General features: G+C 39.5%; 1 protein-coding gene across 5 annotated transcripts in view; it reads right to left on the reverse strand.

The window, feature by feature from the left end:
* Positions 1-26356, reverse strand: part of LOC137253953 (SANT and BTB domain regulator of class switch recombination) — a 474140-nt gene that overhangs the window by 89270 nt on the left and 358514 nt on the right. The window lies entirely within an intron of this gene.

Genomic DNA, 26356 nt, shown 5'->3' on the forward strand with positions numbered 1-26356 from the left:
ACTCGAGAATTTTTCTGTTGAGATCCCTTCAGTGCTTTCAAAATTGTGTGTACCCAAGCTGGCCTTTCTACTTCCACACGGCGGGCTTTCAAAGCTGGCTTACACCGAAGCGATGCTGTTTCCCAAATCAGAGCATGTTATACCGTTTCTGTGAATGTAAGTTTTGGGTTTGCGTATGTCACCCGCTTCGTTTCAATATCCCGTATCCCATTAATAAAGCTCTGGATTTTTAACCTTTCGGTGTATTCCACGGGTTCGTCCGCATTCGCTAAATGTGGCAGCCTTTCAACATCCGACGCAAACTCTTGCAATGTTTCACCAGGCCTCTGGGAACGGTTCAGTAACTCCATTTGGTATATCTGTATCCTACGCTTGATTCCGTATCGCCTCTCTAGTGCGCCCATCAATGCTTCATAACTGTTCCGTTTGTACTCTGGAATTGTCTGCAAGATTTCAGCTGCAAGCCCTTCCAATGCCACGAACAGTGCAGCAACTTTATCTTCAGCATTTCAACGGTTCACTGCTGCGGTCTTCTCAAACTGTAGCTTAAAGACCTGGAAAGGAAGAGAACCGTCAGAGGATGAGGTTTTTACCTTTGGATTACTCGCTGAAACCACTGGACGATTTAGTTGTATTTGCTCGATACGCCCTCTCAAAGCATCCATCTCGGCCTCGATTTTTTCCTCATTTTTGTATCCTGGGCCTCCAGCTTCGATGATACCCTTATCTACTTGCCTCCACCTGCGAGGATATGCGGGCCTCCTATGCTTTCAACTGCTCAGCCAACTGAGATATCATATACGTCTTCTGTTTTTCCAGTTGAGATGACATGTTGGTTGATATTTGTGACGACATTTCTGTTATACGTGTTTCCTGCGATTCCAGTTGGGATGCCATATATGTCTTCTGTTCTTCTATCTTGGATGTTACTGTCGACGTTTGTGCAGATATTGCAGCCAAAATCGTGTTCAAGTTTGTGCTCGTAACTGTCTGCAATGTTTCGTTTTTCTCTTCAATTTTTGTTGTTGTCTCGTCCCTATCAGGATGAAAGACATCATCGTCCACATTAGTTACTTCCGTCTCCATAGCGGCTCGTAGCTGTGCTTGAAGTTCGATCTTATTGCCGGTTGTATTCAATCCACGGTTCTCCAACTCCTTTTTCAGTTTCTGGATCCTTAATTCACTTAACTTTGCCATGTCCTTGTTGTCCTCTTGAATTTATTTAACAATTCCTCTTCTGACACCAATTGTATTCATTACAAACTCCGCTTATTTTACACTTTCTACTAACGATCGATTAGCTAAATTGTTGAATAAATAACTCAAATATTCAATAATGGTCTTTATTATACTACTTTGAAAGTACTTCACAATAACACTTATACTTCGCAACCAATAGCGTACTTAAATCAAACTGCTCTTTTGACTACTCAGCTAGCGCTCTTTTATACTCCCCGGTGCTTCATTCGAATATTTCTACTACAGTCTAATCGTTTCGCCTGCCAGAACTGCTGCACATATCCCCTACTTAGTTATATACATGTATATTTGTAGTTTATGCGTTTCTCTTAATCATATGCGCGTGTATGTGTAGCAACTCCATCTGATGACTACAAGTGTGTGCGTGTAATATCTCTTCGTGCCTTATATATATGAGTGTAAATCAGGCATCGGCGTTTCATACATCTTAAGATGGTGAGCAGCTCACACAGATAGCCTGCGCTCTTTGTTTAGTGAATGGTTCAGTCTGCAATGAGCAGTTGGCGTGTCAACATCGAGTGTTGGTATCGCTAGTTGCGCAGCGAAAAATGTATGCACGTATTTACGTAAATACATTTTATTAATTTAATATGAAAAAACGCAACTCTCCTCAAAAAGTTTTAATTTTTTTGTTGCATTCAACTTATTTAAGTTTTTATGCGAACTTTCAAAATGTCGTTTGATGTTATTTACATACGTCGCTGAAAATGTTTTGTAGCATAAACCCCATTGAATTTGCCCAAAGGCGTTGTTCAACATAAAATATTCCATTTGCGCATCAATAATTTATTTTTTATTGCGTGCTTAGCCGTTGCAGTTTTACAAGCGAATGATCAGTGAATCAATTGGTTCGTACGATCAAAGCGCTCTCACTAATACATCCACACAACATTTTTGCCGACACTTGGTGTAAATGATGATTGATTTGTTTGTCAGGCATCGGCAAAATCAAAATGCAGATGTGTTAGTGAGAGCGCGATGATCGCGCACATCATTTGATGCATCGTTTTGCGTTCTTAATTCGCTTATTAGCAAGCAAGAAGTAAAGGCCGTTTGCTTTTATTATTTTAGTGCGCACAATGGCAAGCGGAAATTATTTTATGTTGCCCAAACCTTTTGGGCAAACACAATATATATTTGTTTACAAAATATGTACTCATAATATACATATGGGCAACATTTGTCAACATTGCGAGCGACGCACATAATCGATGTTGCTGCGCCAAATGCTCAGTGACTACTAAACTAAAGAGAATAAGAATAAGTGTGAATTGAGTGTGCATAATTGTGCCACTATTTGCCGATGTTTGGTCTATGTGCACAGTGTGGCTCTCTTCAATGTGTTTGTGTTGGGAGTTTATTACTAGTGATGGTAATATTCGTCACAATACTATATATGTAAGCATTCGTTGAAACTTTAAGCCCCTAGCTCTTAAAATGGGGCAGTAATTACGAAAAGTTTCTTATCTGAACAATCGGTTGTGGGGGTATATACTATATATACGACCGATCTCATCAATTTTTTCACACAACAATACGTGCAAGATACGAAAGCATATGCTTAAGTTTGAAGCTTCAATCTGAACGGTCGTGCATACGATTGAGTGAAGTCTCTTTTCTCGCAGCTGATAAATAAAAATAATAAAATAAAAAGATATTGCACGTTAACAAGACGAAACTAGTGAAGTTTTCGTACTGCTAATACGTATAAATAAAGTGAAATTGAAGTTTTCGGTGTTAGCCTCGTATTTGATAATAAAGAATATAATATTTTGACTTTGAAACGAAATTGAAACATGGCGCCAAACACAAGAAAAATTAAGAGGCAAGAACACAAAGAAAGAGTTACAATTTCGAGTGAAACGAGTGACGACGAAATGGACAATGTTATACCTCAGTTAAGCAGCATTACCCACCGACGTGTGCCGTACGTACGGACGTTTGTCGTACGAAATACGTTTGACCATTGTTTACTATATAGTTTGGCAGCTTAAGTAGAGGTTATGTTGCGAATAGAGTGGAAGGCAGTGGACTAGGCTGTCGAATGTCATATAATGAAGGAATGGTGTTCGGAGATTTTTCAAAGTTAAAAAAAAAAAATGATAAAAGCTTTAGTATAAATAAAACTATTGTTTTAATAACAACAAAAACGCCATATGTATTCTGTATACATAAATGTGTAAGGAGTATCTCACTTTAAAATTGGAATTAAATAATCTAAAGTTTTGTTTTGAAACTGAGTCGAGAACTGTGCGTGTGAATGTGCGAATTTTCACCGATCAGCTGTTAGTTGCGCCAGAGAATTTAAACACAATGAGAAGGCGTTTTTTTGGCATCCACTTCTTACGATCCATTTGCATGTGACACGTCTTGCACTTCACCACTATTCCCCAAATTCATGTCAACTTAACAGGGTGCAAGACGTAACAGAAAATTCTGTTAACGATTTTCTCTGTTCGTCTGTTACCAAAAAATTCTCTGATCAGAGCAAGTATATTGCAAATTTAATTCTCTGATTTTTTGTAAATAAATTATGATGGTTGGAAGGTTGAAGTCTTCGGCACAGACGAAGACAGTCCTGTCCTTACTTGTTTTTTTTTATATTCAAAGTGTGAATTTGAATCTGTGCCTATGATTCAGGGCAAAACAAAAACAAAAGTGCTACAAGTGTATAGGGGTTAAGCAGCTCCGATGTAAAGAAATATTTTGACAAGTATAAAATACATTATTCAGTCAACAAATATAGTCAAAAAAGTTTCAGAAAGCTGAATTAAAAATTATTATAAATTTTTGATCTCCTAAAGTAAACACATTTGATTCAAATATGATTCCAAAATGTGGTTGAAAAAATATATTCAGTGTTTGATCATCTAAAGTATTCATATTTGATTATTTCTTTTGTTCAATTGTATGGTAACTCATTATTTTGTCAGAAAGAGTAATCAAATTACATTGATATGTAGGGAAATTGAAAATTTAATCACCTAAATGGTGAGTGGGTATAAACAAACCTAGATTGGTATATATGTACACACATATATTCCTAAACTAAAGATGAGCCTACACCCCCATTTCCCACCCACTTCATTGATACCAATATATCCATGCATAAGCTAACAAATGTTTGCACATTCACATGTTCAAATAAAAGACAAACTGTTTCAATCAACCACTTCCTACAAAAACTATTCTTACGCACAAGCATATGTACAAATCTATGTTCATATGTAAGCTAAGAAATATTTTTATATTCGCAGGTTGACAAACAAAACAAAATTCACTTCAACCATCCAACCATACGCACAAGCACACATACATATGTACATATGTATGCTCATGTTTTGTATGTAAATCGCAAAATCCTGAAAACTAGCTTCCTCTTGATTTTTCATTCATAAATGCTTCTTCTTAAGTTGTCCGAATTGGTGATAGAATTCGGCAACATGGCATTTGATAAAATCGTCAAAAGACAAATTTTTGCGATGTTATAAATTCCAACTTCGATGCATATTGGGGGTATTCATTATGACGAGCATAACTACTTTCATAACCCCGCACTTTTCCTATGAAATAATACCAAACTATTTATAAGCCTGTATGAAAGTACTAATATGGTAGTAAAAAATGCAAATAAACATGCACAGATATTGCCTAGTAATTGTCCACTAACATATTAACTATATAATCTAAAACTTTCCATCCATTGTTTATATAAATTATTGCAAATAATTTTCCCATATCCTGAATTGCCGAGTTGTCACAGGTTATGGACATTTTTATTTGCTATATGAAACCCCCTATCATATTCTGCCGAAAAATTGTTCGCGCAGCCACGCTGCCAAATTTGCAGCAACTGTGTTGCAGTTGCTACATAAGAGTGGTGTTTTACCCGTTTCTGGCCCGAATTCGCACTGTGACGTCATACTGTATATGCTGACTTGTTTACCACATGTCAGTACAAAGTAAGAATTTTACATTATTTTCATAGATAAAAATTAATATATGGGAGCGGCGAAATAAATTAAAGTAATTTTGCGAAGAAATATAACATTATTTCGCAAAAGAGCAATAAATTCGTTTATTTTAATTTTATAATAAATTCCCCTTTTAGCTGTGAGTTATTAAAGGTATAAACGGCAACACTTTTAACCACCGACGACACATAATTTGGCTCGTGCCTATTGTATTTCGTCGGCTAATTGCTACGAGCATTGATATTTACATATACATGGCCGTATACGCGGATTGCCATAATTGATTTGGTCGCTTCATAACGCGGAAAGCGACAAGTTGTTTTATTAATAACTTAAGACACTGCCACAGCATCAAAGCGACCAAGCTTTTTATACATGTCTGCCTTTAATTGGAGTATTATTGAATATGTATATATGTATGTACATTTGTACTTTTTTGCTTTGGTAAAGTTATATTTTGCGTCAATAAAACAGTCCAATTACCTTACCATGTTTCATCCCTTTTTTCGTATTTGGTATAGAATTATGGCATATTTTCATTTTTCGTAATTTTCGATATCGAAAAAGTGGGCTTGGTCATAGTCGGATTTCGTTAATTTTTCATACCAATATAAAGTGAGTTCAAGTAAGCACGTGAACTAAGTTCATTAAAGATATGTCGATTTTTGCTCAAGTTATCGTGTTAACGGCCATGCGGAAGGACAGACGGATGACTGTGTATAAAAACTGGGCGTGGCATCAACCGATTTCGCCCATTTTCACAGAAAACAGTTAACGTCATAAAATCTTTGCCCCTACCAAATTTCAAAAGGATTGGTTAATTTTTGTTCGACTTATGGCGTTAAAAGTATCCTAGACAAATTGAATGAAAAAGGGCGGAGCCACGCCCATTTTGAAATTTCCTTTTATTTTTGTATTTTGTTGCACCATATCATTACTGGAGTTGAATGTTGACATAATTTACTTATATACTGAGATATTAAAATTTTTGTTAAAATTTTACTTTAAAAAAAAATTTTTTTTAAAAGTGGGCGTGGTCCTTCTCCGATTTTGCTAATTTTTATTAAGCGTACATATAGTAATAGGAGTAACGTTCCTGCCAAATTTCATCATGATATCTTCAACGACTGCCAAATTACAGCTTGCAAAATTTTAAATTACCTTCTTTTAAAAGTGGGCGGTGCCAAGCTCATTGTCCCAAATTTTACTAATTTTCTATTCTGCGTCATAAGTTCAACTCATCTACCAAGTTTCGTCGCTTTATCTGTCTTTTGTAATGAATTATCGCACTTTTTCGGTTTTTCGAAATTTTCAATATCGAAAAAGTGAGCGTGGTTATAGTCCGGTATCGTTTATTTTAAATAGCGATCTGAGATGAGTGCACAGGAACCTACATACCAAATTTTATCAAGATACCTCAAAATTTACTCAAGTTATCGTTTTAACGGACGGACGGACGGACATGGCTCAAACAAATGTTTTTTCGATCCTGATTATTTTGATATATGGAAGTCTATATCTATCTCGATTCCTTTATATATGTACAACGAACCGTTATCCAATCAAACTTAATATACTCTGTGAGCTCTGCTCAACTGAGTATAAAGATTCAGAAAGCTGAATTAAAAATTATTATAAATTTTTGATCTCCTAAAGTAAACACATTTGATTCAAATATGATTCCAAAATGTGGTTGAAAAAATATATTCAGTGTTTGATCATCTAAAGTATTCATATTTGATTATTTCTTTTGTTCAATTGTATGGTAACTCATTATTTTGTCAGAAAGAGTAATCAAATTATATTGATATGTAGGGAAATTGAGAATTTAATCACCTAAATGGTGAGTGGGTATAAACAAACCTAGATTGGTATATATGTACACACATATATTCCTAAACTAAAGATCAGCCTACACCCCCATTTCCCACCCACTTCATTGATACCAATATATCCATGCATAAGCTAACAAATGTTTGTACATTCACATGTTCAAATAAAAGACAAACAGTTTCAATCAACCACACCATACGCACAAGCACACATACATATTTACATATGTATGCTCATGTTTTGTATGTAAATCACAAAATCCTGAAAACTAGCTTCCTCTTGATTTTTCATTCATAAATGCTTCTTCTTAAGTTGTCCAAATTGATAGAATTTTGCAATTCGGCAACATGGCATTTGATAAAATCGTCAAAAGACAAATTTTTGCGATTTTATAAATTCCAACTTCGATGCATATTGGGGGTATTCATTATGACGAGCATAACTACTTTCATAACCCCGCACTTTTCCTATGAAATAATACCAAACTATTTATAAGCCTGTATGAAAGTACTAATATGGTAGTAAAAAATTCAAATAAACATGCACAGATATTGCCTAGTAAATGTCCACTAACATATTAGCAATATAATCTAAAAATTTCCATCCATTGTTCATATAAATTATTGCAAATAATTTTCTCATATCCTGAATTGCCGAGTTGTCACAGCTTATGGACATTTTTATTTGCTATTTGAAACCCCCTATCATATTTTGCCGAAAAATTGTTCGCGCAGTCACGCAGCCAAATTTGCAGCAACTGTGTTGCAGTTGTTACATAAGAGTGGTGTTTTACCCGTTTCTGGCCTGAATTTGCGCTGTTACGTCATACTGTATATGCTGACTTGTTTATCACATGTCAGTACAAAGTAAGAATTTTACATTATTTTCATAGATAAAAATTAATATATGGGAGCGGCGAAATAAATTAAAGTAATTTTGCGAAGAAATATAACATTATTTCGCAAAAGAGCAATAAATTCGTTTATTTTAATTTTATAATAAATTCCCCTTTTAGCTGTGAGTTGTTAAATGTGTAAACGGCAACACTTTTAACCACCGACGACACATAATTTGGCTCGTGCCTATTGTATTTCGTCGGCTAATTGCTACGAGCATTGATATTTACATATACATGGCCGTATACGCGGATTGCCATAATTGATTTGGTCGCTTCATAACGCGGAAAGCGACAAGTTGTTTTATTAATAACTTAAGACACTGCCACAGCATCAAAGCGACCAAGCTTTTTATAAATGTCTGCCTTTAATTGGAGTATTATTGAATATGTATATATGTATGTACATTTGTAGTTTTTTATACTCAGTTGAGCAGAGTTCACAGAGTATATTAAGTTTGATTGGATAACGGTTGGTTGTACATATATAAAGGAATCGAGATAGATATAGACTTCCATATATCAAAATAACCAGGATCCAGAAAAAATTTGATTGAGCCATGTCCGTCCGTCCGTCCGTCCGTCCGTCCGTCCGTTAACACGATAACTTGAGTAAATTTTGAGTATCTTGATGAAATTTGGTATGTAGGTTTCTGAGCACTCATCTCAGATCGCTATTTAAAATGAACGATATCGGACTATAACCACGGCCACTTTTTCGATATCGAAAATTTCGAAAAACCGAAAAAATTCGATAATTCATTGCCAAAGGCGGTTAAAGCGATGAAACTTGGTAGATGGGTTGACGTTATGACGCAGAATAGAAAATTAGTAAGATTTTGGACAATGGGCGTGGCACCGCCCACTTTTACAAGAAGGTAATTTAAAAGTTTTGCAAGCTGTAATTTGGCAGTCGTTGAAGATATCATGATGAAATTTGGCAGGAACGTTACTACTATTACTTTATATGTGCTAAATAAAAATTAGCAAAATTGGATGAAGAACACGCCCACTTTTTAAAAAAATTTTTTTTTAAATTCAAATTTTAACAAAAAATTTTATATCTTTACTGTATATAAGTAAATAAAGTCAAAATTCAACTCCAGTAATGATATGATGCAACAAAATACAAAAATAAAAGAAAATTTCAAAATGGGCGTGGCTCCGCCCATTTTCATTTAGTGTGTCTAGAATACTTTTAATGCCATAAGTCGAACAAAAATTTACCAATCCTTTTGAAATTCGGTAGGAGCATAGATTCTATGACGTTAACTGTTCTCTGTGAAAATGGGCGAAATCGGTGGAAGCCACGCCCAGTTTTTATACACAGTCCTCCGTCTGTCCTTCCGCTCGGCCATTAACACAATAGCTTGAGCAAAAACCGATATATCTTTACTAAACTTAGCCCACGTACTTATCTGAACTCACTTTATCTTGGTATAAAAAATGGCCGAAATCCGACCATAACCACGCCCACTTTATCGATATCGAAAATTACGAAAAATTAAAAAAATGCCATAATTCTATACCAAATACGAAAAAAGGGATGAAGCATGGTAACTGGATTGGTTTATTGACGCAAAATATAACTTTGGAAAAAACTTTGTAAAATGGGTGTGACACCTACCATATTAAGTAGAAGAAAATGAAAAAGTTCTACAAGGCGAAATCAACAGCCCTTGGAATCTTGGCAGGAATACTGTTAGTGTTATTGAATATATAAATAAATTAGCAGTACCCGACAGATGATTTTCTGGATCACCTGATCCACATTTGTTCGATATCGCGAGAACGCCTTCACATATACATCTAAGGGCCACTCGCTTTTAAAACCCTCATCAATACCTTTAATTTGATATCCATATCGTACAAACACATTCTAGAGTCAACCCTGGTCCACCCTAATTGCGATATCTCGAAAAGGCGTGCACCTATAGACCTAATGCCCACTCCCTCTTAAAATGCTCAGTAACACCTTTCGTTTGATACCCATATCGTAAAAACATTCTAGAGTCACCCCTGGCCCACCCTAATGGCGATATCTCGAAAAGGCGTCCACCTATAGACCTAATGTCCACTCCCTCTTAAAATGCTCAGTAACACCTTTCCTTTGATACCCATATCGTATAAACATTCTAGAGTCACCCCTGGCCCACCCTAATGGCGATATCTCGAAAAGGCGTCCACCTATAGACCTAATGCCCACTCCCTCTTAAAATGCTCAGTAACACCTTTCGTTTGATACCCATATCGTACAAACATTCTAGAGTCACCCCTGGCCCATCCTAATGGCGATATCTCGAAAAGGCGTCCACCTATAGACCTAATGCCCACTCCCTCTTAAAATGCTCAGTAACACCTTTCGTTTGATACCCATATCGTACAAACATTCTAGAGTCACCCTTGGTCAACCTTTATGGCGATATCTCGAAAAGGCGTCCACCTATAGAACTGAGGATTACTCCCTTTTAAAATACTCATTACCACCTTTCATTTGATACCCATATCGTACAAACACATTCTAGAGTCACCCTGGCCCACCCTAATGGCGATATCTCGAAAAGGCGCCCACCTATAGACCTAATGCCCACTTTCTCTTAAAATGCTCAGTAACACCTTTCGTTTGATACCCATATCGTACAAACATTCTAGAGTCACCCCTGGCCCACCCTAATGGCGATATCTCGAAAAGGCGTCCACCTATAGACCTAGTGCCCACTCCCTGTTAAAATGCTCAGTAACACCTTTCGTTTGATACCCATATCGTAAAAACATTCTAGAGTCACCCTTGGTCCACCTTTATGGCGATATCTCGAAAAGGCGTCCACCTATAGAACTAAGGATTGCTCCCTTTTAAAATACTCATTACCACCTTTCATTTGATACCCATATCGTACAAACACATTCCAGAGTCACCCCTGGCCCACCCTAATGGCGATATCTCGAAAAGGCGTCCACCTATGGACCTAATGCCCACTCCCTCTTAAAATGCTCAGTAACACCTTTCGTTTGATACCCATATCGTACAAACACATTCTAGAGTCACCCCTGGCCCACCCTAATGGCGACATTTCGAAAAGGCGTCCACCATAGACCTAATGCCCACTCCCTCTTAAAACGCTCAGTAACACCTTTCATTTGATTCCCATATCGTACAACTAGAGACACCCCTGGTCCACCTTTATGACGATATCTCGAAACGGCGTCCACCTAGGGAACTAAGGATCACTCCTTTTCAAAATACTCATTAACAGCTTTCATTTGATACCCATATCGTACAAACATATTCTAGAGTCACCCCTGGTCCACCTTTATGGGGATTTCTCTAAAAGGCGTTCACCTATAGAACTAAAGCCCATTCCCTTTTAAAATACTCATTATCACCTTTCATTTGATACCCATATCGTACAAACACATTCTAGAGTCAGCCCTGGTCCACCTTTATGGCGATATCCCTAAATGGCGTCCATCCATAGAACTATGGCCTACTCTCTCTTAAAATACTCTTTAATACCTTCCATTTGATACACATGTCATACAACCACATTCCAGGGTTACGCTAGGTTCATTTTCCTACATGGTGATTTTCCTTATTTTGTCTCCATAGCTCTCAACTGAGTATGTAATGTTCGGTTACACCCGAACTTAGCCTTCCTTACTTGTTTTTTGCTTTGGTTTGTATTTTCATACATATATATTCAATGATACAATGCTCAACATCTGATCAACAGGCACATGGCTTTTGTGTATTGTTGGTCTTATTAACATATTTAAGGGTTGATTTGAGGCAGGTCAAATGTATTTAAGTTTGACTTGGCTTATCAAACCTGCCTTTGGAAATATTCAAGTACATAGGTACTTACCTCATTGTACTGAATAACACATATAAAATGCTTTAGGAAATTTCTTTATAGGTACCTCCCTTCCCACCCATAGTCCAAATAATAACTAAATATTTTTTTATTTATTCAATTGTTATCAAATATTTTATTTATTTCAATTTTTCAATTTATTAATAATTCATACTTCATGGTTAATATGCATACATTTTATGCAAATTAACGTTTTATAAATATGCAATGGATTTCGTGTGCACAGAAATTCCAAGTGTGCAAATGCCGTCGGCAAAACACTATTTGCATGCATATTTCAATTTGCATACATTTTCTTATCATTTTAATTTATTAACAAAAAGGGATGGGATAATGAAATGAATAAAATGAAAAGGTTCTGCAGGGCGAAATAAAAAACCCTTGAAATCTTGGCAGGAATACTGTACATATATAAATAAATTAGCGGTATCCAATAGATGATGTTCTGGGTCAGCCTGGTCCACATTTTGGTCGATATCTGGAAAACGCCTTCACATATACAACTATCACCACTCCCTTTTAAAACCCTCATTAATATCTTTAATTTGATACCCATATCGTACAAACACATTCTAGAGTCACCCCTGGTCCATCTTTATGGCGATATCTCGAAAAGGCGTACACCTATAGAACTAAGGCCCACTCCTTTTTAAAATACTCATTAACACCTTTCATTTGATACCCATATCGTAGAAACAAATTCTAGAGTCACCCCTGGTCCACCTTTATGGCGATATCTCGAAAAGGCGTCCACCTATAGAACTAAGCCACACGCCCTTTTAAAATACTCATTAACACCTTTTATTTGATACCCATATCTTACAAACATATTCTAGAGTCACCCCTGTTGTGTTGTTGTTGTAGCAATGCTCGCCCCACCTAATAGCCGCGACCGATCACAAATTGTCATCAATATCCTCTAACGGGAGTGGACCATAAGGAAAGGGGTGTTAGAGGCGTTGGTTCCACATTACAATTAAAGAGATGGTTGGTGTCATGTGGGGACACATTGCAAGCGGGGCATACATTTTGTATGTCGGGGTTGATTCTGGATAGGTAAGAGTTTAACCTGTTACAGTATCCAGAATGAAGTTGAGCAAGAGTGACACGCGTTTCCCTGGGGAGTATGCGTTCTTCTTCCGCGAGTTTTGGATAATTTTCTTTAAGTACTGGATTCACCGGGCAATTCCCGGCATAAAGGTCCGACGCCTGTTTATGGAGTTCACCAAGGACCTGCTTGTGTTTTTTCACTTCATACGGCTGGGTTCTCTGGTGCCGTATTTCCTCAAAATGCTTACGGAGATGAATCCTTAAGCCCCTAGGCGGTGCTGGTTCATCAATCGGCTGTCTGTTGGGATGCCCAGGTTTCTGGGTATTCAACAGGAACTGTTTGGTCAGCATCTCATATCTCTCCCTGATGGGGATTATTCTCGCCTTATTATGCAGATGGTGTTCTGGGGACATAAGAAGACATCCCGTGGCGATTCTGAGAGCAGTATTTTGGCAGGCCTGTAGTTTCTTCCAGTGGGTAAGTTTTAGGCTTGGCGACCATATGGGTGACGCGTAGCACGTAATCGGCTGGCTAATTGCTTTGAATGTAGTCAAGAACGTTTCTTTATCTTTTCCCCAGGTACTGCCAGCGAGGGATTTGAGGATTTTGTTACGGCTCTGAATTCTCGGAACAATTGCGGCTGCGTGCTCACCAAAATGTAGATCCTGATCAAACGTCACACCCAAGATTTCGGGGTGTAGGGAAGTCGGTAGCGTAGTGCCATCGACGTGGATGTTCAAAATGGTCGACATTTGGGACGTCCATGGTGAAGGTAGCTTAGATATGTAGAAATTAAACAAAAGTGGGGATAGGACACCACCCTGTGGTACCCCTTGTTTAATTCTCCTTGTTTTTGATGTTTCGTTTCTAAATTGCAACGATGCCTGCCGACCACCCAGATAATTTGCGGTCCACCTTCTAAGACATGGCGGAAGGGTAGACCCTTACAGGTCTTGCAGTAACGAGCCATGGTTGACCGTATCAAAAGCTTTTGATAGGTCTAGCGCTACGAGTACTGTTCTATGGTGGGGGTATTGATTTAAACCGCAATTTATCTGGGTGCTAATGGCATTTAGCGCGGTGGTAGTGCTATGGAGTTTTCTGAAGCCATGCTGATGAGGGACTAGCTGCAAATTTGCTTGGAAATAAGGGAGCAAAATGGCTTCAAGCGTCTTTGCCACTGGCGATAGGAGAGATATCCGACGATACGACTCACCTATGTTAACTGGTTTCCCAGGCTTTAGTAGCGGGACCACCTTGGCCATTTTCCATTTCTCGGGTATGACAAAGGTGGAAAGAGACAGGTTGAAGACATGCGCTAAATATTTGAAACCCTCTTTCCCTAGGCTTTTAAACATCGGCATGGCTATGCCGTCTGGGCCCACTGCTTTGGATGGTTTAGCGCGACCAATGGCGTCTTCAACCTCTTTAGCGGTGATTGTGATTGGTGACGCGCTGAATTTGTGTTTATGTGCATGTCTATTGGCTCTCCGTCTATCTTTGTCGACCGTAGGATGCATTATATATTGTCGGCAGAAAGCGCTCGCGCATTTTTTCGCATCCGACAGCACTTTGTCGCCAAAGGCGATGGAAACTTCGTCTTTGTGCTTATTCGGATTCGATAGGGACTTTACGGTGAACCAAAGTTTACCCACACCGGTATAGAGGTTACAACCTCTTAGGTGCTCCTCCCATTTCGCCCGCTTTTGTTCGTCCACAAGCAATCTGATGCGTTGGTTTATATCCCTTATTTGGGGGTCGCCTGGATCAAGCTGTCTTATAAGGTCACGTTCTCTCGCTAAGTTTGTGGCCTCCACCGGGAAGTGGGGCCGGATTTCGGTAATTCTCCCGGCGGGAATGGAACGTGTCGAGGCGGATTCAATGACCTTACGGAAGGCACGCTCCCCTTGGCGGGCATCAGTCGGGATAAGGAGGGCAGCAAAGCGGTTGTTTGTAAAAGATTTATATTCTTCCCACTTCACTCCTTTTTTGAAGTTTATGAAAGTGCGTTTTTCGGTGACGATGAAGTTGGCGGTACGCTCGAGCGAAATAAGAATAGGCAGGTGGTCGGATGCTAATGTTACCATCGGCTGCCAGTTGACGCTGCGCTCACGATTGAGATATCTTGCGACCTGTGACAGCTTCCTACCATACGTTTATGCAGAACGTCGTTTCTTCTATTTGATCCGCCAACATCTCACGCCTACTGTCCGCCCGCAAGTTTGAGTGCCATAGATCGTAATGGGCATTGAAATCGCCTAAGATTATGCGATTGTTGCCAGTGAGTAAGGCTCTGATATTAGGGCGGTATCCACTGGGGCAACAGGTGGCAGGAGGGATGTAGATGTTGATAATTTCTAGGTTTGCATCGCCTGACCGGACAGATAGGCCTTGACGTTCTAAAAATTTGTCCCTGCGGTCGATGCCAGGATCAAATATATAATATTGCACAGAGTGGTGTATGATAAACGCGAGGCCGCCTCCATTTCCGCTCTCGCGGTCTTTCCTGTGGACATTATACCCAGAGCAGGTCTGCAATGCAGATCTTGCTGTGAGTTTAGTCTCTTGAATCGCAGCAATGCGGATGTTGTGCCGCTTCATGAAATCGACTATCTCCGTAATCTTCCCAGTTAGTCCATTACAGTTTAACTGCAGAATTCTGAAGTACATAAGGGGAGACGCCGCCACTCCGGGGGTAAGTGACGGGTGACTACGCCTGGGTTGTGGAAGGCCAGGACGCAATTGTTGTTGTGGCCCTAGGACTGGGCGTCCTTGGGCAAGAATTGGGGTACCCGGATGATTTGGGTTTGCGTCCTGGCAACATGGCGCGATGAAACCTGTCGGGGGTTGCCGTCGCGGAGACCAGAATATCTAGGAAAGTGGCACCATCCAAGGCAGGAGCGGCATATTCTGTGCAGGCAAACGGTGCAAACGGAGGTAGGGACTAAGCGTCTGTTTCCCTGACCTACACGATTGCTGCCGGAAAAGAGGGGGGAGAAGACGGGGGCAGGGGCTGATGCTCAGCATTGCTACCGACTCTACTACGAAGGTAGTAGTTATGAGTGGCAGCAGCGGGTACTTGTTGTGGCTTGCTGAGCAGCGGGGCTGCTGGAGGGTAGGGGGGGGGGGGGGGGATTAGGCGTAGACTACGGGACGCCCTTGGGCGTGAACAGCAAGGAGCCACAAAAGATTTATAAAAGTTACGTGGACGTCGGGTTTTGGGATCAAGCCCAGAACAACCTGTCCGATGCAACCATCCCTTACACGAGACACACTGAACAGAGTATGACCGTCCAAAAAAGATTCTTTTCCGGCAGATGCAGCAAAACCATTTCTCAGGACCGGGGTCAGGAGACGGACCCGGATTGGATTCGATGCCTTCCCGGAGTAAGAGAATATGGAGCAGTCCTGCTGCAAGGAGCTGCTGGGAGGATGACAATTTGTGGGAGGGATGCAACAAATTAAATGGGGTCACACTGAAATGACAGTCCTTGGTCGGGAAAAATCCCGAGTCGCTCCGGTACATAGAACCGACTGCCTTGGGAAGCGGGCGTCACAGGTGGTTGTGCTTTTTGTAGCTCTAAAATTTTTAAAACATTGTTTTTTTTTGTATTATTTTTATAATTTTATATTTTTTTTTAATTTTATTATTTTTTTGTAGTTTTTGAAATTTTATGGTTTTTTTGTTACTTCACGAAATTTTTGCATATTTTTTTCACAACCAGCAAATTTATTAAAGTCTTTTGATTTTGTGCTGCGGGGGATTTTTCCACTTCCGTGGGGCCATTTTTCCGCAGGCGGAGTCACGGTCGCCATGAAAGATGACCATCGTGGTCATCTGTATATCCATTGTGGTGGACATGGGTTTTCGCCATATATTGGCTAGAATGCGGTTTCTATGCCGAAAATGTGCAATCAATATGCGCACTAGTTTGTTCTCACGTGCTTTCTGTTTGCGCTTTAAATAAACAGTTCACCACTTTTAATTGTAATATATTTAAGTATATTTAATAAAAAAGTTATATTTAATTCGTATATTATAATAATTCGTATATATTTAATTTATAAATATAAATAAATGCCGTCATTCATTTTGACATTTGGTGAGGTAACCCTCATTGTTAATGTTAGGTGTGTTTAATAACTTACAAATTTTATTAGCAGTATTTTGAATTTTTGTTTCAGTTAAAAGGAAATAAAAGTACCAAAACCGTTTCGAAAATGGACCAAAATTGAGAAAAAACGACGAGCGAACCAAATGGGGTCGTAAGGGACCATTTTTGGTCAAAATGGACCGAGATGGCAACCGTGTTCTCAAATGCAAGCTTCCACCAGAGAATTTAAACACAATGAGAAGGCGTTTTTTTGGCATCCACTGCTTACGATCCATTTGCATGTGACACGTCTTGTACTTCACCACTATTCCCCAAATTCATGTTAACTTAACAGGGTGCAAGACGTAACAGAAAATTCTCTTAACGATTTTCTCTGTTCGTCGGTTACCAAAAAATTCTCTGATCAGAGCAAGTATATTGCAAATTAAATTCTCTGATTTTTTTTTAAATAAATTATGATGGTTGGAAGGTTGAAGTCTTCGGCACAGACGAAGACAGTCCTGTCCTTACTTGTTTTTTTTTTTTATATTCAAAGTGTGAATTTGAATCTGTGCCTATGATTCAGGGCAAAACAAAAACAAAAGTGCTACAAGTGTATAGGGGTTGAGCAGCTCAGATGTAAAGAAATATTTTGACAAGTATAAAATACATTATTCAGTCAACAAATATAGTCAAAAAAGATTCAGAAAGCTGAATTAAAAATTATTATAAATTTTTGATCTCCTAAAGTAAACACATTTGATTCAAATATGTTTCCAAAATGTGGTTGAAAAAATATATTCAGTGTTTGATCATCTAAAGTATTCATATTTGATTATTTCTTTTGTTCAATTGTATGGTAACTCATTATTTTGTCAGAAGGAGTAATCAAATTATATTAATATGTAGGGAAATTGAAAATTTAATCACCTAAATGGTGAGTGGGTATAAACAAACCTAGATTGGTATATATGTACACACATATATTCCTAAACTAAAGATCAGCCTACACCCCCATTTCCCACCCACTTCATTGATACCAATATATCCATGCATAAGCTAACAAATGTTTGTACATTCACATGTTCAAATAAAAGACAAACTGTTTCAATCAACCACTTCCTACAAAAACTATTCTTATGCACAAGCATATGTACAAATCTATGTTCATATGTAAGCTAAGAAATATTTTTATATTCGCATGTTGACAAACAAAACAAAATTCACTTCAACCATCCAACCATACGCACAAGCACACATACATATGTACACATATTGTCACATTAAGACTGAGCCCAGTAAGGTCTTAATTAAGGTATACTGGAATCAACGACTCGGATATGTTTGTTAAGGGCTGGCGAATGTGGCATTCGGAAATCTCAGTACACGGCTTGACACACCGTCGAAATGACTTTCCGGTTAATGTCCCATTCGTCTCCGTCCCGTTAAAACCTTGGCAGGCCTTGGGGTACGTTCAAAGTCCGTCATCATTAAGTTGGTGGTGCAGGTTCGGTTGAGATCCTCCCGATTAATACTGATCTGGCTCTGAACGCAGTCTTCATGAGGGACTGCGTCAACCTTCACGTGGCCTCCCTGCCTTCGCATAGACAACCACGGGATCTATATAGGTAACTGCACACTCGGACCAAGATAGCGGCCTCAAGTGGGGACCCAATTAAATAAATGATGAGCAACAACAATACTAAAATAAAAAACCAAACACAGGAGAATGAAATGGCGTTCAATCCATTTGTAGGAAGGAAGCTAGCTCGCTCTCCAGAAGGGCGTGGCCCATCGGCTGGGGGCCTTAACATTTCGTCGCAAGTGGTAACGAAACCCAAAGGAGCGGAGGCCGAAAGCAAGCAAGGAGCGTTGTCGCCGGGTGCTACACCGAAGCTTTGCAAAAAGAACTCCGACAGCAAGGCTCAAACGGGCACACCATTATTAAGTGAGCTAATTAAGCAGGCGTCAGCTGCGTTAAATCAGCAAAACCCCCCTGGAGAGAAAAAGATGACCAAGTTAGGCAAGGCGATTGAGGACTTGATGCAGTTCTTCATAGGGCGTAATAATATACACACGGAAATCAAGCGCTTGGCCTCCGTAATAAAAGTGCTGTACATCGAGTCGGCCCTAGAGGTAAAGAATTTAGAGCATAAATTGCGTGCAAGCGAATGCGCCAAGGATAGAAGTCCATCACCCCCCGGAAAGCGACCGAGGAATAATTCGTACTCGACCAAGGAGAACAACGTGGTAAAACCCACTACTACTCTAAAAGATGTCTTACCAGGGCACGTGGGTGGACACAAACGACGGCAAGAAACGCAAGAGAAGACGGAGCGGAAAGAGGAAACTGCAGCCCAAAAGACGGGAGAGTGGCAGTTAGCCAAAAAGAAGAGCAAGAAAAAATCACTTAAGGCTAGGCCGGATGCAATCATCATTTCCAAGGCGGGGGATGCGACGTACGCCGACATATTCCGTAAAGTGAGAAGATGCGACGAATTAAAATCCCTGGGTGATGACGTCAAAACGATTAGAAGAACGGCGAAAGGAGAGCTGTTACTAGAGCTGAAAAAATCGCAAGATGGGAAAACAAGCGCGTACCAAGCAGAAATTGAAGCGGTACTAAAGGACTCGGCTAAAGTTATAACAAAGTCCCAAATGGTCACGCTACAGTGCAGAGATCTCGATGAGATTACTACGCCCGAGGAGATTTGCAACGCCCTCCACCAGCAATGCAACATCAAACTTCCAGATGTGGCTGCCATAAAAAGCATACGCACAGGGTACAGTGACACGAAGTCGGCACTTATAAGCCTTACAGCGGATGATGCCAAGGCGGTTCTTAATACGCAAAGAATCCGGGTAGGATGGGTTTCCTGCCGAATTAGAGAGCTCAAGCAAGAAAAACGCTGTTATAGGTACTGGGGCTACGGGCATATAGCTCAGAAATGTAAGGAGACTGTAGATAGGTCTAGCCTATGCAGGAAATGCGGCCAGGAAGGTCATAAGGCTGCAAGTTGCGAAAATGCACCGAAATGCGCGCTATGTGGGGGACAACATTCAGCAGGCAGTTTTAAATGCCCACAACGAGAGGGCAGCAAAATGACTGTCTCATGAGGGTATTGCAGCTCAATTTAAACCATTGCGAGGCAGCCCAAGAGCTATTATCCCAAACAGTCTATGAAGGAGGATATGACATAGTGGTACTCTCTGAACAATACAAAAATCGCCAGGAGCAGGGTTGGCTCTCAGATTCAGCAGGGAACGCCTCAATTTGGGCACCAGGGAAATTTGTCCCACAGGAAATTATGACGCCAACGGTAGCAGGATTCACGTGGGCAAAAATCAAAGGTATATACGTCTTCAGTTGCTATGCTCCTCCGAGCATGACCATCGCCGAGTTCGAAGACATGATATACGGGATCACCATTGAAGCACGAGGTAAACACCCGCTTTTAGTGTGTGGAGACTTCAATGCATGGTCATCTGTGTGGGGAAGTAGACGAACCAACGAAAGAGGGAGAGTTCTCCTCGAAAGTCTTACTTCTTTGAGGCTAGAACTCCTAAATGAACCAGGGATATATACCTTCGATACAGGTACCAGACGATCCATTATAGATCTCACCTTCGCTAGCAGCGAAATAGCAAGACGAGCAAAATGGTCCATAAGCAACGTCTACACACACAGCGACCATAAAGCTATTAGCGTAGAGCTGCTCGAAACTCCACGAACGGTAGCAGCAAGACATCGACAAAGTAGGAAATGGAAACAGCACCTTTTCGACCCACAAATATTTGACTTTATCTGGAAGGACGCCATAGTACGAGAATCGCATGCGGAAGACCAGTCGGTTCAAATCACTAAGTTGCTATGTATGGCATGTGATGCTGCCATGCCCAGAAGTCGCGGAAAAGCGCAGCGCACTCCGGTATATTGGTGGAATGACGAAATTGCGGAAGAGCGTAGAAAATGCCACAAAGCACGAAGAATAGCGCAGAGGGCACGCTCATCACCACGATATGCAGAGCTACACAGCACCTATGTCGCACAAAGAAAGGCACTTAAAAATGCCATAAAAAAGAGCAAGAAGTTATGCTTTAGGGAACTGCTGGATAATGTCGACCTAGATCCTTGGGGATCAGCCTACAGAACTGTGATGGCCAAAGTTAAAGGACCGATATCACAGCAACCTACGTGCCCAATACTGATGAATATTATTGTTGAAACACTTTTCCCGGCCCAAGATCGCTGGACTTATCCAAGCGAGGATCTAGAAAGTACGGAAATTCCGCAAATTACATGCTGGACGCTGCAAAAAGAGTTGCTGATAACAAATCCCCAGGACCCGACGAAGTACCAAACATAGCCCTTAAAGCCGCGATTACAACTAGGGCTACATTATTTACTGATCTTTTTAATGCCTGTATGCAAGAAGGCGTGTTCCCTCGCCCGTGGAAATGACAAAGACTTGTCCTATTGCTGAAAGGTGGTAAACAGCCGGACCAACCATCCTCATATAGGCCACTTTGTATGCTGGATTCCCTAGGGAAGATTTTCGAGCGTATAATTAGTGAGCGCCTACAGCTGACTCTAGAAAGACCAGGTGGCTTATCGAATAGTCAATATGGATTTCGCAAATCAAGATCCACCGTAGATGCAATACAAACAGTCGTCAATATAGCTAGAGAAGCTATCTCTGGAGGCCAAAATAAAAGGAAGTTCTGTGCACTGATTATGTTGGACATCAAGAATGCTTTTAACACTGCGAACTGGATGCAGATAATGGCAGCGCTGCAAAGCTTCGGCACTCCAGCTTACTTACGCAGAATTATAGGTAGCTATCTTAAAGACAGAGTACTTCTTTTTGACACGGATCAAGGAGCTAAAGAGTACAAAATCACAGGAGGCGTCCCACAGGGATCTGTTCTCGGTCCAACGCTTTGGAATGTAATGTATGACGGGGTGCTAAAGATTGATCTACCAGAAAACACGCAAATTGTGGGATATGCTGATGATATTGCAGTGGTAGTAGTGGCCAAGAAACTGGACCTGCTTCAAGCATTATGTAATGACGCCGTAGCAAGAATAAAGGAATGGCTGACCAATACAGGACTGGAGTTGGCTAGCCAAAAGACGGAAGTGTTATTAGTAAGCTCCAAACGGTCGGCGAACGAGTTAGTCTTAACTGTCGGGGATCATCAAATCACCTCAAAGGATTCCTTAAAATACTTAGGAGTGCACATTGACTCTAAGTTAACTTTCAAAGAGCACTTCAGAGCGGTGGGGGAGAAAATTACCAAAGTTAATGGATCACTTATGCGAATAATGCCTAACATTGGTGGTCCGAGCGAAGCTATACGTCAGCTATTGTCCACAGTAACCAGCTCAATAATACTATACGCAGCACCAGTGTGGTATGGATCTAAACAGACCCATCAAAAATATATATTAGCAGCGTACCGACTTGCTTCTTTAAGAATAGCAAGTGCTTATCGGACGGTGTCCGACGACGCGATCCTGGTTCTAACCCGGAAAATCCCAGTGGACTTACTGGCAAGCGAAATGGCCGATCTGTATAACACTAATATCGAGCGACCATCTGAAGAAGACAAGAAAAGAGCAAGGACACAAACAATAGCTAAGTGGCAAGAACGGTGGGAGGCCTCGAGTAAAGGGCGTTGGACTTTCACACTAGTTTGGAACGTAGCTCAATGGAATGAGCGGAAGCACGGCGAACTGAACTACCATCTCACGCAAATAATGAGTGGACATGGCGGTTTCAAAGAGTATTTATGGAAGCGTAGGATAGAGGAAGATCCTCATTGCCCAATGTGTACCACAGAGTTAGAAAACGCAGAACACGTCATGTTCTACTGCCCCCGTTTCCACGAAGAAAGACTCACCTTGCATGGAGTCTTTGGGGAGGAACCTACCACGAGAAATTTAGTTTCACATATGTGCAGCAGGAAAGAATGCTGGACTGCAGTGAGCAAAATGGCATTTATAGTAATGACACGCCTGATGGATGTTGAGAGGGAGCGCAGAGAAATGCGCATGCGAAGCAGTGGTGATTAAATGGACACTCAGAGCAAATAGCGGGAACCTGGACGCAGGGACAACAGTAGGCTCTTAAAAAATGAGAAATATGGAACGCCACCCTGAAGTAATGCGAAAGTGGTGCCGGGGTGGGCGACGGTTCCAGAACGGGGCTGTTTTTTAGTCTACGGAAACACGGTTGCTGCGACGGCAGCAATTATGGTGCATTAGGCATTTTTCAGCCTCCCCGCAAAAAAAAAAAAAAAAAAAAAAAAAAAAGTATCATCCAACTGTATTGAGGACACGCAATCTCAACAAGGCGATTGCATAAACACAGCAGTTATTTTTGAGTTCCCTGATTAAGCAGCTAAAACATCAAAAGCCATTGCATTAACAGCAACAAACCGAATATTCACAGCAAGTATTTTGGTGAACAGTTATATTTATATTATATGTGTTTATGTATGTATACTAATATTTAGATATATTATTATTATTATTGTAAACTCTCTCTTTATAGAATTACTAGTTTATTTTACTATTTTGTTAGTAAACTCTCTTTTCTAATTATATATGTAATAAGCTGGTCTGATCTATTTATGGTGGATGCGAATAAGACAAAGCTTTTTCCACCTTACAGCTCAACGTTTCGCTAAGATTTTCTTAGCATCTTCAGGAGCGTAACCTTGAAAATGGTAGATTTTTGTATTACATTATATATTTACGTTAAAAACACTAAACAATGATATTGTTGCATTAAATTTTACGTTCAATCCGTCTTGAAGGGAGTTCGTACGATGTAAAAATCTTTGTACTGAGTTGAAATTAATGAAACTTCTTGACGAATCTGACTTTCTGCACTAGATATTGGTTCTATATGAGGTAAACATTCGGGTAACGATATACGAAATTCATTTAATATTGATTGTAATATTTTCTTGGATGCTGTGACTATATCGCGTATTTTTTTGTATGTATCTTGTATTTTTATTTTTATAAATTATATATAATTGATTGTTCACACTGATCAGTCTTCAGTTGTTTGGGATAGTACTCTATTATAAATATTTTTTTTTTATAACACTGATTACGCAAATCGCAGATCGCCAGTGTGGTGATTGAAACCACTTCCGATCCCATATATAAAGAAACTTTTGTTCAACAAAGAATATGCCTAAAAGTATTCGTCAATATCTTTTTAAATTTTTCACCATAATGAAAATTTCTGAAAATTGAAAAATCAATATTGAAAATGAAAATATTGATAAAACATTTTAAAATTACAAAGTTCAAAGTAACTAAAATACAAAGTTAAATAAAAATAATAAGAACCCTACAGGACCACTCAAGAAATTTTCGTCCAAATCCTTTAACGAAAGTCCAAAGAGTCTTAAAATTTAAATAGAGTCGGACCGCAAATTAGTGGCATATATTGGTTAGATCTTACAATTAAATAGATGGTTGGTGTCAGATTGATACGCAACGAAAGGAGAACGCATGTCACGGATAAGGGGGGAATTCCGGAAAAGTAAAAGTTTAACCTATCTAATTATCCAGATCGAGAAAATAAAGAGTGATGTACGTCTGTTTCTTTTGCAACGGGACTTACTGAGCTGATACTATGATCGTACGTCACTCCCAAAAGTTTTATGGGTTCGACAATCGGTAATGTTATGCCATCAACGTGAATGTTCAAATATCATTTTACTTTATGCAGCAAACGTGCTGTACCGTGACACTATTCCTAGCACCTCAACTCGCTGGGCACCAACCTTCCTTTCTTCCTCCCCTTCCACAGAGTGCGTGGCGAGGACTGCAAAGTCGGAATTGCTCTTGACCCTTTTCCTTCCTTGGTTCCTTTTCCACCGAAAAAGCTAATAAATAATCATTAGTTTTGTATGTAAAAAAACATTCCGTCGGCTTATATTCAATACCCACCATTAGCCATTCCAATGAAAATGAGTTTTTGATGCTAAAATGATCTCTTGCTCACACTTCGTTATATGACATTAATGACAGCTTTTGTAGCATCGATAATAGTTGGTCGTTATCGATAAGTATACTTTGTATCTCCACTATGTACATTACTAAATAAAGACAGTTGAATTGACAAGCTAAAAGAGGACACATCAATGCAACATGGCGCTGCGGACAAACTAATAAGTGAAGTATTGAAATAAAATGAAATTAAGATCAAGAGAAATTAAAAGTCCAAAAGTAATACAAAATAAAAGCAGAGTTATTAAAAAAGAAAAGCGGACAGAGAAAGTAATTGATTTGATCATAAAGAAAATTCCAGTTGAAGAACTAAAAAAAGTGTGCAGCAGTAACAAAGGTAACTGCAAAAGTGATTAAAAACGAAAATCAAGTGAAAAAACAAGAGCGTGAATCTTCGTTCTATAAGCACATGATCAAAGAATTCGGCAACTCAGCTTTGACACTTGAAAATAATTCATTAGCAGAAAACACGATTGCTATTAAAATGGGTGACTGCGTAAGAAAGCCCGAGCCTTTGCAAATTGATGGGAATTTATCAGAAAACTGGCGAAGATTTAAACGAAATTTTGATATATATATGCAAGCAGCAGAATTAAATACAAAGCCAGATGCTGTTAAAATTAATGTTTTCTTGAATATAATTGGTGAGCGGGCTGTTGAGGTGTATGATACGTTTCACTTGACAAATGCAACAGCTTTAAACCAGGCATGCTTAACGAACGAAATGATATCATTTCGTTACGATAATCAACGTTAATAAACGAAACGAAGTCATTTCGTTTCCTTTATTAACGTTAAGAACGCCAAATTAACGTTAATTTGACGATCTTAACGTTAATAAACGAAACGAAGTGACTTCGTGTCGTTTATTAACGTTGATTATCGTAACGAAATGATATCGTTTCGTTCGTTAAGCATGCCTGCTTTAAACCCTAGCTTCTCATTTTGAAAATTGCCCTATCAGCAATGACTCAAAACCAAAACCCCCTATCAGCATACATTTTTATCCTTACCTACACTTATTCATAGGTATTACGCCTTTAATAGGATAACTAGACATAAACTTCGGTTTATCAAAATTATCAATGTCGACAAATATTTTTACTGGGACTGCTCTGTATGTCGGTCCGTCCAAAATCATGGCCTTCGATAAGGAACCCTTGAATTTTTACTCACTGTTACAAGGCGTCGCTCTTAAACCATTTTTAAACATAGACGCTACAACCAAAAACCAATATTTTCTCTGCTCTTCAAAAACCTCTATCAACATTATTTTTTTATTATTACATTCGGATAACAAAAAGGTCTATCTTACTTTAAACTAAATTAAGTTTAAAACAAA

Source organism: Eurosta solidaginis, chromosome 5, assembly GCF_040869045.1.
Source record: "Eurosta solidaginis isolate ZX-2024a chromosome 5, ASM4086904v1, whole genome shotgun sequence".
Lineage (NCBI taxonomy): Eukaryota > Metazoa > Arthropoda > Insecta > Diptera > Tephritidae > Eurosta > Eurosta solidaginis.